This window comes from Zea mays, chromosome 6 (assembly GCF_902167145.1).
Source record: "Zea mays cultivar B73 chromosome 6, Zm-B73-REFERENCE-NAM-5.0, whole genome shotgun sequence".
NCBI lineage: Eukaryota > Viridiplantae > Streptophyta > Magnoliopsida > Poales > Poaceae > Zea > Zea mays.
Window position 1 is genome coordinate 83093752 of NC_050101.1, and position 16393 is coordinate 83110144.

Here is a 16393-nt window from a genome sequence, read left to right on the forward strand (position 1 = left end):
GTCTTTGGATGAGGATTTGGATTATTTCGCGGCATTGGATGTGGCTGTGGTGGAGACTTCTCCGCATGTGATGGATGCTGTTCCCGGTCCTAGTGCTGGGCGTAGGCGGCGAAGGGCGGTGGCGAAGCGTAGGGTGAGTGAGGTTGAGGGTGGTCGTCTTCGTGTGGATAGGGCTGGCAAGCGGGAATTGTTGGCCTCGTCGGCTGGGGTGAGTGTTGGTGAGGGGGAGTTGCGAAATCTTTTTGAGGGTGAAGAGCTGAGGATAATGTTGTTTAACTACAGGGAGATGGGTATCATCCCGAAGGTTGAACCAATGTAATGTGTGGTGCCCTCGCTGCACGTATGTAACTGTAATTTGTATGATGAGTCTGTGTGCCTTCGCTGATCCAGCCGTGCCCGTGGGGGACTTGTGCATTTGATCTAGCGCGTTTATTATGCCGGTCCGGCTGTGCCTGTAATCGGTCTTTGCGCGGATAGTTTTTCAACAAAGATTTTCGCACGGATGTGCCTGCGATTTTGCGCGCTTGTTGTGCTAGTCCGGCTGCACCCTTGGGCGACTTTTGCACGGATAGTCTTTTGAAGAAGACTTCGATTTTGCGCACGTGTCGTGCTAGTCCGGCTGCACCCTTAGGCGACTTTTGCACGGATAGTCTTTTGAAGAAGACTTCGATTTTGCGCACTTGTTGTGCTAGTCCGGCTGCACCCTTAGGCGACTTTTGCACGGATAGTCTTTTGAAGAAGACTTCGATTTTGCGCACTTGTTGTGCTAGTCCGGCTGCACCCTTAGGCGACTTTTGCACGGATAGTCTTTTGAAGAAGACTGCGATTTTGCGCACTTGTTGTGCTAATCCGGTTGCACCCTTAGGCGACTTTTGCGCGGAGTGTCGCACGTGAGGGTAGCCAGCGCTGCCCCTCGCGGTGACTTTGTATTGGTCGAATGCTGAAGACCGTCGATGCGGTCTTTTTTCGACGTAGATTTTTGCGGGGGATTTTTCGCGTGTATATTACATGGCTCTGCCTCGTTAAAAACCTCACCCCCGGGAGAAAAAGAGTGCGAGCCGGAATAAAATTGTTTTGCGAATTACAAGGGTGAGCTGGCCCTGAGGAGTCAAACAAAAAAATTGTGGAGATTATCAATGTTCCAAGAATGCTCTAAGACTTCGTCGGATGGCGTTGTGAGCCTGTATGCGCTGGGGGACGCCTTCGTCTTGACGATAAAAGGGCCCTCCCACTTGGGCTCTAGCTTGCCCCGGGACTCTGTCCGTGCTGTCCAGACGAGTACGAGATCTCCTTCGCTGAATTCCCTTGGGATGACTGTGTGGTCACGCATGCTTTTGTTTGAGCTTGGTATTTGTTTAGAGCCTATAGGACGAAGACGCAGTCTCCGTCGATGAGGTCCTTCGAAGTAGGCTCGTCCACGTCGGGGACGGCTGACGGAACTGTCCGTGGTGACCCATGTTTTATTTCTTGCAGGGTCATGGCCTCCGATCCATATAGAAGGCAGAAAGGGGTTAACCCGGTCGCCCTGCACTCGGTTGTGTTTAGTGCCCAGACCGCTTCAGGTAACAGGTCGGCCCACTTGCCTTTTTTGTCGTCGAGGAGCATTTTCTTAACAGCTGTGAAAATTTTACCATTGGTGCGTTCCACAACTCCGTTGGATTGCGGGTGATACACTTAGGCGAAGGCAAGCTTGGTGCTAATGGAGAAGCAGAAGTCCTTGAAGTCTTGGCTGTCAAATTGCTTGCCATTGTCAACTGTAAGTTCAGACGGGACTCCGAAGCAGCAAACAATGTTTTGCCAGAAGAATTTCTGGGCAGTCTTCGATGTTATTGTGGATACAGCCCTCGCCTCGATCCATTTGGTAAAATACTCAACAGCAACGAAGGTGAACTTGAGGTTCCCCTGGGCCGTGGGTAGGGGCCCGACAATGTCCAGGCCCCAGCGCTGAAGAGGCCACGTGTGGGCGATTAGCTTCGTGAATTGCGAAGGGCTGCCCGAGCGTGGAGAAAATTTCTGGCAGGCTTCGCAGGACCTTGTGACCTGATTTGCAGCGCAGATCATGGCGGGCCAGTAGAAACCTTGACGGATTACCTCTGCTGCTAGGGCCCTAGGCCCTGCGTGAGAGCCGCAAGTCCCGCTGTGGACTTCACGCAGAATTTGGACGCCTTCGGTCTCGGTGACACATTTAAGCATAGGTTGACTGACGCCCTTCTTGTAAAGCTAGCCTTCAATTAGTGCGAAGTCCCGATGTTTGAGGCGCTTGGCCTCATTGATGTCGGTTGGATGATAGTACCCCTGCAGGAACAGGGTTATTGGTGCCCACCAGTCTTCGGTCATGATGAGATTGACTATGCGGTGGCCCTCGCTGTCATTGGTTATTTGGAGCCCCTCTGGGTTGCGAACGGCTGGCGTGCCGATGACATGGTAGAATACATCGGAGGGCAGGGCCTCGCCTTTGGCGGCTGCCTTGGCCAATGCGTCGGCCTCCTCATTCTTGGCTCGATCCACATGCTGCAAGGTGAAACCTTTGAATTGCCTCTTGAGACTATGGATAGCCGCGAGGTACTGCATAAGTGCGAGGTCCTTCGCTGCGTAGTCTTTCTCGACTTGGCCGGCGACTACCTTGGAGTCTGTCCTGATGATGCAGGTGGTGACGCCAAGTGCCCTTAGCTTGCGAAGGCCGAGGATGACAACTTCGTATTCTGCTATGTTGTTAGTGCATCTGTCAGACTCCAAAGCAAAGCTGAGGCGTGCTGCGTATCTGTGCTTGACCCCTGTGGGTGAAGTAATGTCTACAGCGGCGCCTGTCCCCGCATGGCACCATGTGCCGTCGCAATGGATTGTCCACACCTTCCCTGCGGACGGGTCCAGCTGTGTTATTGGCCCAGTCCAGTCGACGATGAAGTCTGCCAGGACTTGTGACTTGATGGTTGTCCTGGGTTCGAATGTGATGTGGTAGCCGGAGAGTTCGGCCGCCCATTTGGCAATCCAGACTGATGCCCCCGGATTTCTAAACAATTTGCCGAGTCCCCTATCTGAGGTGACTCAGACCTTGAATGCTTCAAAATAATGGCGCAATTTGCGCGAAGCCATAACAACTGCATAGGCGATTTTTTCCAGTTCCGTCATATTGCATTTTGATGTCGTAAGTACTTCGGAGACGTAATAAACTGGACATTGCCTGACTGTGCCCTCTCTGCTCTGCTCTTGAACCAGTGCTGCGCTGACCGCATGTGGCGAAGCTGCTATGTAGAGCAACAGGGGTAGCGAGGGGTCTGGGCTTGTAAGAATCGCCAACTCTGACAGGTACTGCTTCAATGAAGCGAAGGCCGCCGCCTGCTCTGGTCCCCATGCGAAGTCTTTTGCGCCGCGGAGTGTTTTGAGGAAAGGGAGGCTTCGCTCTACGGATTTGGAGATGAATTTGTTGAGGGCGGCCAATCTGCCTGTCAGTCGTTGGGCGTCTCTGGCTGACTGTGGGGGCGTCATGTTGATGATGGCCTAGATTTTGGTTGGATTGGCTTCAATCCCGTGGTGCGACACCAGGTAGCCCAATATTTTCCCCTGGCGAACGCCGAAGACGCACTTTTCAGGGTTTAGGCAAAGTCGTGCGTCCCTCATGTTCACAAACGTTTCGGCTAGGTCAGCCAGATGGTCTTCCTTACTTCTTCTGGTGACGACGATGTTGTCCACATACGTAAATATATTTCTGCTGACTTGGCCCTCGAGCACCGTTTTGGTGAGCCGAGAGAAAGTGGACCCGACGTTCTTAAGTCCCTCTGGCATTCTGATGAAGCAATACGTGCCGAAGGGTGTTATGAAACTGGTGCTCGCCTTGTCCTCCTCCTTCATATATATTTGATGGTAGCCGGAGAAGCAATCAAGGAGTGACATGACTTCGCACCCGGCCGCACTATCGACGATTTTGTCGATCCGAGGCAGCGGGAAGTTGTCCTTGGGGCAGGCCTTGTTAAGACTGGTGAAATCGATGCACATCTGCCATTTGTCGCTCTTCTTCTGCACCATCACTACGTTGGTGAGCCATGTAGGGTAGGCAATTGGCTCGATAAATTTGGCCTCAAGTAGGCGATGTACCTCAGCCTTGGCGGCTTCTGTCTTCTCATCAGACATCTTGCGCAGCCGCTGTTTCTTCGGCCTTACCAAAGGGTCAATTCCCAAGTTGTGCTCGATGATGGAGCGACTGACTCCGACCAGGTCAAGGGCGGACCAGGCGAAGACGTCTTTATTCTTGGACAGACAGCAGAGGAGTCTTTCCTCATCATGCGGAGTGAGGTCTTCGCTGATGGTGACCGTCTGCTTGGGCGTTGCTTGGTCGAGGGGAACAGTCTTGGTCCCGTCATTGCTCTGCAACTGTGCTTTGTCATGTTCTTTAGCGTTTGGGCTGGCAGACTCGGGGACCTCGCGCTGGGCCGTGAGGTAGTGTACGTTTCTTTGCCCGGGAACGAAGTCTCTTTCTATGTTGCGCGCAGCCTGCTGGTTGCCGTAGACTGTGATGGCGCCTTGCGGACCTGGAATCTTCATGCACAAGTAAAGTCCGTGAATGGCTGCCTCAAACTTGTTGATGGAGCCCCGACCCATTATGGCATTGTACGGGTACACCATGTCGACGATGTCGAACGTGACTTGCTCACTTCGGGCATTGGGTGCTACACCGAAGGAGAGGGGTAACTCTATTTTGCTGCCAGGAAAGGTGCCCTTGCCGCCGAAGCCATACAGTGGGTTGTCCGAAGGCTTGAGCAGGCTGTGGCTTATGCCCATGCGATCGAAGGCATGGAGGAAAATGATATCCGCCTGGCTGCCATTGTCGACTAAGACTTTGTGCAGATCCCATCCTGCCACGCTGCAGTTGATAACCATGGCGTCGATGTGTGGTGCGCTGCGCAGATCGACGTCTCGGGCATCGAAGGTCAGAGGCACATGGGACCACTTTGTCTGCACGACTGGACCGGTGACGGCGACGTGGTTGATGCTGCGGTAATGGTCCCTCTTCTGCCGCTTTTGTGTCGAAGACGACGCTGGACCCCCCAGTGATCATATGAATGACTCCGCGATACGGCTGATTGGCGAAGTCTTCTTGCTTTGGGGCTTGGGGGTGGTTGTGGTGGTGGACGTTTTGCTGTTGCTGGTGTGGAGGTGGGGGTGGGGGAGGTACGATTTGTACCTCCTAGTGGTGTTGGTATGCGTGGTGCGGTGGATGCGGAGCGGGGCCGTGGTTGTATGGCTGAGGGGTTGTTGATATGTGTGCGCGACAACTCTAGGGTTGTCGGCTGGTTGCGCTCGTGCCATCCTGTCTCTGGTGGCCTTCGTTTCTGGGCAGTCTCTTGTAGGGTGGACGCAGTCTTCGCCGTGGTACAGGCAGTAAAATCTGCGCGGCTGCTGCGCGTGTCCCTGGCCCCGACCACGAGTTCCATTTCCGCGGCCCTGGGGGGTACTCCTGGTGGCGAGGGGCCTCGCCAGCGGGGTTCTGGTTGGCGATGTTGTGCACCTGCTGCTGATTGCGGCCGTCCCGACCGAAGTCTGCCTGCGAGGGCCTCGTCCACGTGCGGCTGGACTGTGGAGTGTCTTTGGGTTTCCTCTGAGACTCGACTTTGCGCTGGTGGAGCTCTTCGGATCTGGAATATTTTTCAAATAGCTGATACAGCTCCTGGAGGTTCTTGGGCGGATCCCTGATGTAGTGGCTATAAAGGACGTCGGCCCGAAGGCCACTGATGGCGTAGTGGATAGCGATTTGTTCATCAACCGAAGGCAGTTGTGACTTGAGGGTCAGAAACTTGTGGTAGTACTCCCGCAGAGTCTCTTTTTCCAGCTGTTTGCAGAGTGAAAGTTCAGCCAAGGCGTTGGTGTCTGGGCGGTACCCTTGGAAGTTGAGCAAGAATTTGTCCCGGAGACTTCTCCAGGAGTCGATGGACAATGGGGGCAACCTGGTGTACCAGGTGAGGGCTGGGCCTTCGAGTGCGATGATGAATGACTTGGCCATTGTGGCGTCGTCCCCTCCGGATGATGCAACGGCGACCTGATAACTCATGATATACTGTGCTGGGTCAGTGCTGCCGTTGTACTTGGGATAGGTCCCTGCCCTGAAATTGGCGGGCCATGGTGATACTTGCAGGTGTGGCGCCAGGGGACTTCGCTCGTCAAGGTAGTTGACGCCTTGGAATGCCGCGGCGTGTGGGATGGCGTGGCCGCGCTGAGGGATGTACAGGTCTTCGACTTGTGCGCGCTGTTGGAGGGTTGGGCCATGTTGCAGGCCGAGTTGGCCTTCGCGCTGCATGAGCGCGATCTCTTGTTCGAGCTCCTGAGCCTTCTGCTCTTCGTCGCGTATCATCTGTCGCACCTTGGCTTGTGCAGACACACGTTGGCGCTTGGCCTCGAGGATTTCTTTTTGCTTCTGGAGGTTGCGGTTCTTGATGCGCAAGGCGCGCAGCTGTAGCTGCTCTTCTACTGAAACGTCGATGACTTCGCCGTCCTCGGTGGCGTCCTCGCCCTCCGGTGGAGCGAAGCCTGGGGAAGTTGCGGCTGTCCTCCAGAGCTGCAAGTGCGGAGACTGCCTTCGGGAGTGGGTTGTTCGTTGCGCTGCCTCTTGCTGAGTGTGTCGTCTTCGTAGGCCTCTTGGTGGGTGGTGTCGACAAGGGCCTTGCCCTTTTTCTCGGCCAGTAGTGTTGTCGTCGCAGCCTCGTCAGCCTTCGAGCTAGCTCTCTTGGGTGCCATCGCGGGTGGTTTTTTCGTAGCACGAACGGTGGACGCCAAATGTTGGAACTTGCTCTCCTGGGCAAGTTGATCCAACGGGGGAGTGAAAGCAATGTAAACAAGGCTTTTACTTGAGATGGCAATAGCTTTGTTAATCTAGCCTCTCAAGGGCACTGTGTGGGGGTATTTATAGGTGTTTGAGTGCCCAGCGTCAAGGATTAAGGACACATGTGCCCTCAGGTGCCTAGGTCCTCCCCAGAATATTCCCATTAAAGCAGGGTTACAGAATGTAATAACAGAAAAACCTTTACAATTTAGGCCCGTAATGTGCAGCGACAGCGCGGGGCCCGTTATGATGGGCCGGATCGCACGTGGGCCCTCGTGTTGGGCGACGCCGCGGGATGGGGCGACCTCGCCATAGGTCTTCGTCCTTCGGCGTGTCGGACGAAGGGTGGAGTCTGCCAGTCGTCGTCTCCGTTGGTGTAGCGAGACTGGCGAAGGCATCGAGCAAAGGGTAGCGTCTTCGCCTTTGCCCCAACAATAATTTAAACCTATAGCAGCTTTCAAGCCTTGCTACATCTGGAGCATCTGTAGACACTAAGGCTACATGCTTTTTGTCAAGTGTAAAATATTTTATCAATCACCAGAAAACAAAACTTCTAGATAAGTATGTTGATGTGCACTCAGACAGTATATGGTAACATAGCTCTTTCAATTCAATATGGATACAATTGTTGACAAAAGAATATACATTATAAATACCGGTAAGTCACAAATTTAATAATACTAACCTCTATAGGAAATAGCCTACTTTTCTCACTGCTTACAGTAGATCTAAATTCCACCTGTACCAAGAAGAGTTTGGGATTACTTCAAGGCCAAATAAGAAAACAAATACAAGCTAAAACAACATGGAAGAATACCCTAGAGTCACGTAGCCGCCCAATTTTTTGCAACACTGTGACATAAACCGAGGGGGTTATTGCTAGCAAGCCCCCATTTGGTTGGATATTCCTAACTCCTCCAGTACCTCGGATAGGCATTCCCTCATCATCTAGACCGAAGATTCCAGTTAGTTACTTAAACCAGCAAGTACTAATTTCTATGCTGTTGATTCTTATCTATGTAGTTGCTTATTCTTTTTCCCTTTCACAAAAAATTCAGTTATTGGATACGGCTGGGAATTGTGACCCTCTATGCTCGGCTGATGAAGTTAGATCACAGTACTTTGAAGCTAACTACAAACCAAAAAATTACCTTATAAAATCTTAAACTATCACTGGCACAGCCTTGACTGGAGCAGTATACAATATTTTTACTTGTTATTTACATGATTCCATCATTCAGTTCAATTAGCGGATGCAGCATACACATAACCTTCTATTTTGCTAGGGTACAACAAAAACATGTTAGTATTATTGTTAATGAAAATGTGGTCTAATTAGTTGCGCCAACAAACAAATTAATTTTATTTCTCCACAACTCTATCTACTGAATAATGCTAATCGAAACTTTCTGTGTTTCAATCCATGACATTTCAGATTTCGTTGCCCCTGATACTTTCTGATTCTTCTGGGTGATAAACAAGATATTCTGACCTTGTCCTACACACTTTAACCATAGCTCTACGATGTGCTTCCCAAGGTGGACATGCTGACTCTGTTGTTAGCTTTTAATCTTAACCATCATTCTTGATTTATATAGAGTTGGCAATATTCTTTGGATATGACATGATGGTGGCATGTATGTATTGCACGGTGCATGCTGCATAATTTGTTTCAAATGGGAATATCCAATTTGCGTTCAGTTCAACATCTCTACTATATTCTTAGTTATTGCCAAAAAATTAAAGTACCAACAAATTGGGGATAACTATTACCTTTCTCAAATATCCCACCAGTTTCATCAACTACCAGCATGCACATGTACCTAACGTTTGATGTAACATTAATTTCTGTCAATAATTCACTTATTCTTTGTTTTGACTCAGCTGCAAGTTTTTAATTGCAATTTGAGTGCCATATTTCGAGTTTCCCCAAGTGAGAAACATGTTGTGTTAGCCATTACTACAATATTGATGTTATTTAGTCTTTATCTAGAACTGATCTAAAGATCAAAACAAGGATAGAAGCAAACCGGCGAGTATTATTGTATTAATTATCAAATGTCAAACAAATTGATTGAGAAATCGGTTTCGCAGTGGAGTGTGCAAAAATGATCCTTTTAGCAGTACTCTGATGTCACTGCATAATAAAGGCTTACAACAATCACTTTAAAGCCGCTAATGAAAAAGATATGCTACAAATAAGACAGTTTTGTTTTGGTCCCTAGCAAACGTAGAACAAATCTTGCAAGGTCACCATCAAGCATTCCACCAAACTACTCGCACATTATTAAAAAGAAATGTGAAGTGGTATCCATCACACTACAGATTGGGGATCGAATAAAGGACCTCCTTCACCATCAGATAAGACTACAGATTGGGGATCCATAGAACAAATTGTTTTCTTTTCCACTCAACTCGGTTCTTCCAGGCAACAGATTCATATCCATACAAGAGACCACTGTGGTAGAACAAATTGTTTTCTTTTCCACTCAACTATGTTCTTCCAGGCAACAGATCCATATCTGCTGCCCCTACCAAAGAAGATCCAGTTTATCCAGCGATAGAGATGAACCAGCCAACAAAGAATAAATCGGGCATACTCTGTTCTTCTAGGCAAACTAGGCTAAAAAAGAACCAGCCTACAAAGAATAAATCGGACTCCAAAATAATCAGCCTAGCCTACAAGGAACAAACTATTAATGATGGCGAGGGGCTAGGACCGACGTGTCCTCCATCTTGGCCAGTCATGCCATGAGATGGCGAGGGGCCAAGACCCAACGCGCAATAGTGGATGCGAAGATGGGACCACCTCGATGGTGGCGGGGCATCGAGGCAGAGTGCGGCCATTGCGTCGGGCTTGGTGGCGAGGATCTGAGTGAGCGGGAAGGCAAGGTGTCTCCTTTTTCTAGGGGTGCTTACTGCGTGGCTAGGCGAGGCGGCACAGTGGCAGCGGAGAAGACGAACAGATCCTCAACGGTGGGCTTCTCCTCAAGGTCTTCTGTTGCTCGTGCTCGTCCTCTGGTGGCGGCGGTGCACCTCGCCGGAGGTGGGGCAGGGAGGTGTGGTGCAGGGAGGCGGGGTGCGGCCATCGCGTTGAGCTTGGTGGCGCGCTCGGAGGATCCGAGTGAATGGGAGAAGGAGGGATGGATGCCTCACGATAGAGGATGGGCGCAGAGGATGGCAGTGTGCGCTAGATGTTGGGAGGGGGCGGAGGCACAGCGGGGTAAGGGGATTGGCGCGTGGGAGGAGGTTCGCGAACTCGGGAGGAGGTTCGCGAGCGTCACATTCAATGCGATGGCCGCCCAGGAGGAGGTTCACGAGCTCGGCCGAAGCCTGGACAGAGGCAAATTGGTCGATAAAGAAGGCGCTCCTGGAGGTGAGGCTGCACCTGCGAAGGGCGATGACGGCACCACTCTTCTCCGCGTGCACAAGTCGGGTAGGACTGGGGCGGACGGACATGGCTGCCGTTGCGGCTCATGCGGTGAAGCTGGCGGCGCGGTGTAGGAGCTGCGTTAGGGTTTAGGACCTGCATTTCGGTGGGAGACATCAACGCGATAGCGGGACACGAGACGGCGGGACAGGGACGACTCGTGGGGCGGGGGCATGGTGATGCTGCTGTGGACGCCCACACTGCGTCCTTATAGAGTAGTAGAGACTAGGTCAATGCTCGTACGTTGCAATGGAGACAATATAATATCTCGATAACTTATATATACAAATATTTGTTATACAGTTGTGAGATAAAGGATGACATCCACGAGCTATCCGGGATGACATCAAAGAGAAACTCGGGGCTGTGATGCACGGGCACTCACCTAGTAGTGTATGATATAAGATAGGTCAGTGCCCGTGCATTGCAATGAGAACATATAATATCTCGATAACTTATATATACAAATATGTGTTATACGGTTATGAGATGGATGACAACATGCGCGAGCCGTCCACGATAACATCAAAGAGAAACCAAGGCCTGCAACACACTGACACTCATCTAGTAGTATATTATATAAAATTTAAAAAGAAAATTTAATGGCAAAAATTCAAAACAATAAATACAAAATAAACATAAACATAACTATCTATTTCATATAATTTTTTCCATAATACGGTCAAGGTACTCTTGTATATGTCCAGGAATGTTAAATCGATATGTGTTCCCCTCGTATGTCAACAGATCAATAAATAAATTCCTACGCAGAGTCGCACTATCATGTAAAAATGTTATAAGTAATATTATCCTCAACTACAAATTACATATATGTTATTATTCTCACCATACTAAGTTGTGCTTTTAAACCACTATCCCACCACTCCATAATGCGCAGAGCAAAATGACCAGTATTAAGACCGAAAAAGTTACCAACTTTGTTATATTATAAAATTAGAAACATAACATCTATATATATGACATAATAATTTTAAGTAATTGCCCTTTATGTCGATTTGAGCATCAGGTCGAATTGAATGTCGCCACATATAAATGTCATGTGACCAACCAATACGTTTGACACTGTATGCGGCCCTATATTTCTTCGAAATAAGAAGAATAGCTTTCCAAAATCTTTTTAGTGGTATATCTTTGCACCATTCTGGAGTAGGTGTGAAATTAAACACAGACACAGATTTTTTTGCATGATTAATAACGAAGAGTACATAGCCTGTAGAGTATTTCCGTGGCATAAGAACCTGCAAATCGTGAGACATTAGCATTATATGTTTGTACAACTTATTGAACTATGTAGATCAAAGGAATTCTGACTTACAAATATGCAAAGTGTGATGTAATAATTCATTTGAGGCCAATTATTTAATGTTTCTGCCAATTCTATTGCGCTAGGATCCTTACAAGACTTCGCTTCTTCGTCAAAACCACACATTTCCTAGAGAAAACATAATAATATAATAAATAAATATAGGAAATATAAGATATTATCATACATGTTATAACAATATTTAAATAACAAACTTACACATAAACGCATGTTCATATAGTGTTTTGTAATCTTTCGTTTTGCAAGAGACAACCTCTTTGGTTCATTATGGGCAAGAATTTGAACAACCATGTTAAAACAATCTATAGGCATATCTTTATTCACATTTAACAATTCCTGTAGTGTCTTGACTGTCAAATCTATCAGGTATGGTTTGGAGCTTCGGACCCATTTAGCCCTGTATAGCAACGTTATATAACAAATATTCAATTATATCTGAGTAATATACATAACTTGATTATTAAATAAATAAAATATGAGGAACTTACTCTAAAATTGTGGCATCTTGAATTGCCATGATATAATCACATAGAAACTCTATTATATCTGCTTTTATCACTGGCATATCCTTGGTGGAAAGACCACTCATTAAAGAGTCCTTGCCACACCCATTAACAAGGGTTGAAGTAGGGATGACATCATTCTCTTTTTTGGAACATATTTATTCAAAATATAATGATATAGGATCATCTTCGGGGCTAATTTGAGGGCTTCGTTTCCTCTTGTTAGGATTTGGGGAGGGTTCTAAAACCTCAACATCACTGGAGTCAGTCTCATTGTCTCTTGTACTTTTATTTGTATTATTTTTATATAACGGACATCCCTTTCTCTTGTTCAAATCCGAAGACAATAAAATAGCGGCCAATTTTGGCCTAAAGTTTTTATATCGGCCTGCAAAGTAAGAAAATACATGGTGTTATTTTTCATATCACTGTAGATATGTATATGATAAATTTTTTTGATATACCTGTATAAAATTGTCTAACTGTCCAGTACTCCATATAACTAAGTAGGAAAAGTCCACACGAAGAACTATATTAAAAAAATCAAATCAAATATGTTTCAATTTAAATGAAACGGTTTCAGAAAATCGAGCATACACCTATCTGTCTGCATGTCATCTTTAAACTCTATAAGTTTCCGAGGCCAAGAGGCAACTTGAAGGTCTGGCCAATTATTATGATCTTTAAGTTTCATGTATTGCGACACACCATCTATTTGCTTTTGCAAACCCTTTAGCTACAAATATAATCGTAAATCACATCAACAAAATTACTCATAACTACAAAAAAATTAGTAACATGTTTTATTTACTCACAACACAATCAAGATCTTTATGATCGAATGAAGAACCCAGTGAATCGAGTATTTGTATCTCTCTTCTTTTGGCATTAAGCACAACAAGATACGAGTGAAGTTCACGAATGTTTATAGGTACAAACACCTACAATATATATATGTTGCATAAGAATCATATAATGATTTTATAACTAAACTCATATATAATAAATTATTTTGTTACCATGTCATGTTGAAGATATAATAACACCTTTCGCTCAACTTGAGATCTTTCGCTAGTTTCACAGTATATATCATCAAATTCTCGAACATCACCAGCATCTCGCTTAAAAAATTCACTCGCAAATATAATCTCTATGTGGACTGTACCACTAGGATGATGCTTCATATGTTCTTGGGCTACCAATAAGTATATGTAAAAATTTATGACCTGCAAATACATGTACAAAAACTATATTATTTAATTAAATGCATAAATTTGTGTGTGAACGCGTACCAAAAAATATATTACCTCATCGCCCAAATAAGAATCTGGTTGAAATAAACATTCCATAAATTTTCTGGAAATTACTTGAGAGCCAACACATACAAGTTCTACATCCAATGTCGCATAAGGAATGTTTTTAATTGACTCAATAAGGGCAAGATCACCTTTATTACACATATAATCTAGAAACCAAACAGACATAGAATGGTCGAAGTTTATTAGTCTAAAATATTGTCGAGTGCCGTAATTAGGGGTACCCCCAACACTCCTAAACACGGCTGGTAACCACCATCAGCACAAGCTACAGAGACTGATGGGCGCAATTCAAGTCAAGGCTTCGTCTACTCAAGGGACGCGATCTCGCCTAGCCCGAGCTAGCCTCGGGCGGGAACAGTAGTCCAGGCGAATTCACGCCTCGCCCGAGGGCCTCCTCAAGCAACGGGTGCGCCCTCGACTCGTCCGAAGCCCAGTTCGGGTAGGCTTCGTTGTGAAGCAACCTTGGCCAACTCGCCTTCACCAACCGACCACATCACAGGCGCATTCAATGCGAGGATCACCTGACACCTTATCCTGACATACGCGCCTCAGTCAGCAAGGTCGAAGTGACCGCAGTCACTTCGCCCTTCCACTGACCGACCTGACAGGAAAACAGCGCCGCTCGCCCCTCTCCGACTGTTGTGCCACCCACTAGGGTGAGGCTGACAACAGCTAAGTGCAGCCTCAGGCGCAACAGGAAGCTCCGTCTCGCCCGACCTTGGGCCTCGGCCTCAGGAGGAGGTCTCCGCCTCGCCCGACCCCAGGGCTCGACCTCAACCTCGGCCTCGGAAGAAGGTCTCCGCCTCGCCCGACCCTAGGGCTCGGCCCCCGCATCGGCCTCGGAAGATGGTCTCCGCCTCGCCCGACCCCAGGGCTCAGCCTCGACCTCGACCTCGGGAGGAATCGCGTCCTCGCCCGACCTCAGCCTCAGGAGGAGTCCCCGCCTTGCCCTACCTTGGGCTCAGACCGACCGCGCCACAGGGGATACATCATTACCCTACCCCTAGCTAGCTCAGGATACGGGGGAACAAGATCGGCGACCCATCCAGGCTCACCCCGGTAACAAGTAATGATGGCTCCCCGCGTGCGTCCATGACGACGGCGGTTCCCAGCCCCCTACGGAAGCAAGGAGACGTCAGCAAGGTCCCAGCAGCCCCGACAGCTGTGCTTCTACAGGGCTCAAGCGCTCCTCCGACGGCCACGACACCATGTACACAGGGCTCTAGCACCTCTCCGACAGCCACGTTGGCATGTACATAGGGCTCTGGCACCTCTCTGTTAGACACGTTAGCACATAGCTACACCCCCATTGTACACCTGGACCCTCTCCTTGCATCTATAAAAGGACGGTCCAGGGCCCTCACGCAAGGGTGGTCGCGCGGGAGGACGAGCTGACGAACAGGCTCGCTCTCTCTCTCTCTCCCTCGCAAACGCTTGTAACCCCTACTGCAAGCGCACCCCCTCTGGCGCAGGATAACACGAGCCGCGGTTTTCCCCCCTTGTGTTCCATCTCGCGCCAACCCATCTGGGCTGGGACACGCAGCAACAATTTTACTCGTCGGTCCAGGGACCCCCCGGGGTCGAAACGCCGACAGTTGGCGCGCCAGGTAGGGGTCTGCTGAGTGTTGACGAACAACTTCCCGTTGAGTTCCATATGGGTAGTCTCCAGCAACCTCTTTAGCCCAGGACGTTGCTCCATTTTGGGAGTCTCGAGTTCATGTCCCTCGACGGCAGCTACGACATGGTACTCCTTCCCCCGCAGCACGACAGCGACAACGACGGCCATCAGCCCGCCCGGCGGCGGTGGACTCGGCGACGTCTTCCCCCCGTGGCGGAAGAGCAGCATCCAGGTTTGTCCCGTCGCCTTCCTCGCTGTAGGAGGAGGAGGCGGGGCAACCGTGGCCAAGCAGGAGGCGGCACCTCGTCGGCTGTCGAGCAAGTCGACGACGCCGGCACCCCAGCGGGGGACATGTCAGGCGTTGACCTCGCGCCTGAGACGACGGCGAGTGTCGTTTCCCCGCAACGTGCCAACCCCAAGCGGACAAATGACGAGCACTCTCGCGGAGGACTTGCTGGGCGTTAGCCTCGTACCTGAGATAACGGTGCAGTCCGTCCCTGACGCGACTTCGTCATCGTCCATCGATCGAGAGGTACCGTCCGTTTTCCACCCTGTGCCTTTTAGATTTAGCTTCGATCCACCAAGTGACCCCGCTTTGGTGAGCGCTTTCATAAAGGCATATCCTAACCTTCCGGGGTACCATATGTGGTCAACCTGGGACCGACTGACGGCCGTCTCGACCTATGGGCCCTCGGTTCCGAGGAAGACGACGAGCCCGACTCTGGTTGGGATTTCTCCAGGCTCGGTAATCCTAGTGCCATGCGAGACTTCATGACCGCATGTGACTACTGCCTCTCTGATTGCTCCGATGATGGCCACAGCCTTGACGATGAGGGTTGTGGCCCAAGTCGCGAATGTTTCCACGTCGATCTAGGGGGTCTCGACGAAGGCAACCACCTTGGTATGCCGGAGGATGATGATTCCCCTGGGCCTACGCCTCGCGTTGACATCCTGCGGGAGCTAGCTGTGGTCCTAGTCCCTGCGGGGGGTCAGGACACACAGCTCGAGCAAATTCGTGAGATGCAGGCCAAGCTCGACGAGGAAGCAGGACAACTTGTGCAGCTCCGGCAAAACATCAAGCAGGAGTGGGCAGGCCGAGCACTCGCCGGAGAGGCGCGTCATCAGGCCCGGGATGTCCAGCGCCGTATCACTAACGATACCAGGGCAAGGCTACCCCCGGCCTCCAATGGGGTCGGCCAGAATCTGACTGCAGCAGCAATGCTGCTCCGAGCGATGCCGGAGCTATCCACCACCGAGGGGTGGCGTATCTAGGGAGAACTCAAGAATCTCCTGGAGGATGTCGCGGTCCAGCGGGCCGAGAGCTCTGCCTCTCGAAGGCAAGGGTGCCCCCTGGAGCATCGCGCAGC

The 16393-nt window shown here is 49.5% G+C and overlaps 1 pseudogene; it reads right to left on the reverse strand.

The window, feature by feature from the left end:
- Positions 1–9716: 9716 nt before the first annotated feature.
- On the reverse strand, positions 9717–10270 carry LOC103631141 (leucine-rich repeat extensin-like protein 3; annotated as a pseudogene).
- Positions 10271–16393: the final 6123 nt, after the last annotated feature.